This window comes from Macrobrachium rosenbergii, chromosome 49 (assembly GCF_040412425.1).
Source record: "Macrobrachium rosenbergii isolate ZJJX-2024 chromosome 49, ASM4041242v1, whole genome shotgun sequence".
Lineage (NCBI taxonomy): Eukaryota > Metazoa > Arthropoda > Malacostraca > Decapoda > Palaemonidae > Macrobrachium > Macrobrachium rosenbergii.
In genome coordinates this window covers 28,158,606-28,161,105 of record NC_089789.1, presented here as the reverse complement: position 1 = coordinate 28,161,105, position 2,500 = coordinate 28,158,606, and positions in this window count along the sequence as shown.

Below are 2,500 nucleotides of genomic sequence, written 5' to 3'. Positions count from 1 at the left end.
AAAACAAAAAAAAAAAAAAGCGAATTCGTTCTTAAAAATGCAACCTGCTAAAACATTATGCTTGGTTATAAAGGGTCCGTGAACTAATGTGTTGCGAAATGATTCCAAAACCACTGAAATTGTTAGGGTAACATACTGACACAAAAGGAAGACAAAGCATGAATCATGCAATGGGGTTAAAGCACAAACAACATACAAAAGTTGGAAGTACAAAAGAACCATAAACACCGCGCACCAAGTGGGGAGGGCCAAATTTAACAACAGCCGAAAGTGCTTCCATCTCTGCTGCAGCCTTCCTTCCGCCTGACTGGAATAACTCAGTTTATGTCATCACATTAAGATGCTACCGACCTCCATCTTGAATAACCCAGTCCTTAGTATACTCGATACATTTTCTCCTCTCTTCTTTGCTAGAAGAGGAAGGCTTGCTCTCTGAATTGTTGTTTTCTTGTTAATAAGAATGAACTGTGGAAAAAGATTTTAGTGTTGCTTATTCATTTGATTTTCGAGGAATACTTTTTTTAGATTCCGGCCTCAGTTTCGATGAACTTTATAAACTATTCTTCATTCCAGCCCAAGCCTTGACCCGCCTCAGGTTCTCACTAGCGCCTTCGTAATGCTATTCGTGGCATCTAAAACGTACGGAACATATTCCCGGGAAAGGTGAAAGGGGAATTTCCATTTCACCTTTCCTACGAGTGCGCTCTCTTAGCCCTATTTTCATGACTCTGAGCACGTTTGCATATAGAAGTTTTACTGATTTTAACCTTAAGAAACTGACGCGCTTCTTGTAAACATTTGCTCTTCCTCCCAATGGAGGGAAATTGTGTCAAGGATACTGCGTATTTTATTTTTAACTTCAGCTACTCTCCTGGCTGGGGATTAAGCAAATAAAAATAAATGTAAAGTAGAAAAAACTAATCACATAAAAGGGGTTATAGCCAGAAACTCCAAACCATGAAAAAGTGGAATGTGTCGGGAGGAGGTTCTTAGAGCAAACTATGTCTGTAAAGGTGACATTTTCCCTTTTCATGTGGATAATAACTGACTCACATTTCCCCTCCATTTTGGAAAGGTCCCGAATAAAACTTGCCTAAAATGACTGACAGGCACACAGGGAAATGCATTACCTATTGACAGTAACTAAAAGTTAAATTACAAGTAACATAATACAAACAAATGGAAATTCTAATTTTCCAGAAGAAAAAGTCTGGAAGTACTCAAATTAACTGATGAATCAATGACGGCCCTTCAGTAGAAGGTTTTATTTCATGCATGCCACTCATTCTATAGAAACAAAAAGTCCCTCATGATTGACAGTAACTAAAAGAGTTAAACTGCAACAAACATAATACAAACAAATGGAAGTTCTAATTTTCCAGAATAAAAAGTCTGGAATTACTCTAACTGATGAATCAATGACGGCACTTCAGTAGAAGGTTTTATTTCATGCATGCCACTCATTCTATAGAAACACAAAGTCCCTCTTGAGAAACATTCTCATTAAGCTCCTCCATTTGTTTCAGGTTTCTTGTTCTTTCTCATCATAGGGTACTTGGAAGTAATGGAGATAAACACCGTGTCCTCATTTGGGGAGGCGTTACAAAGGCCACAATACCTTTGCCATTTAGAGCCACCCAATTCTCGAGAGAATGTCTCCCTCCTGTATCTACACAGAAGACAAAGTGGACAATTGCGGTACGGAAAAATGGACGAAAATATAGAGGGACCAGTTTCATCTGTTGATGGTCTCTCTCTTGGAAGGACGTAACTTACTTCGAAGATGCAATTTGCAAACAGTGGCGTATATTGCCAAGCCTAAGCAGAGAGCAATTTCGGGTGGTTCCAACACGGAGAATGTGTGCAAATTTACTCCACCATTGAAGCATTTGTAGGGAATCGCAAAGTAAATATATTTCAACAGTAATGTCAGTTTTCATGTGTTAGATGTTTGAAATGAATTATTCTTCCAGGGTCTCTGCGTGAATTATAAAGACATTCATAAAAAATGTATACTTTTCTATTTCACTGCACTCAAAAAATTTCGTGATTCTAAGAACTTTTGCCACTCATGACAATCTTTTCACCAGAGTTCCGTCTTGTGAATATCTCTCTCTCTCTCTCTCTCTCTCTCTCTCTCTCTCTCTCTCTCTCTCTCTCTCTCTCACACACACACACACACACACACACTGTGTTCCGGGGAAAACGGAGAATTTCCCCTGTTCATCAGCCCTAAAATATCTTTTCATCTTTCTCCTTTCTCATATATATCCAAGAGGAAAAAGAAAAGACCACGCAATCATCAATCTTGCAGCAGACTGGTGGTTATAACGGTATTGTCGGGAGAGTCCGTAAAACAATTACGTCGTCCTCATCGAAATAAGAATGTGTGATTTTCCTTATAAAGTTTTACGCGTAGTTGGTGTCATTTTGTATACAAAGAGGAAAGGTTAATAATCCCTTTTCTATTTTCCCCTTTTATTGTAGAATGCTTTGTACG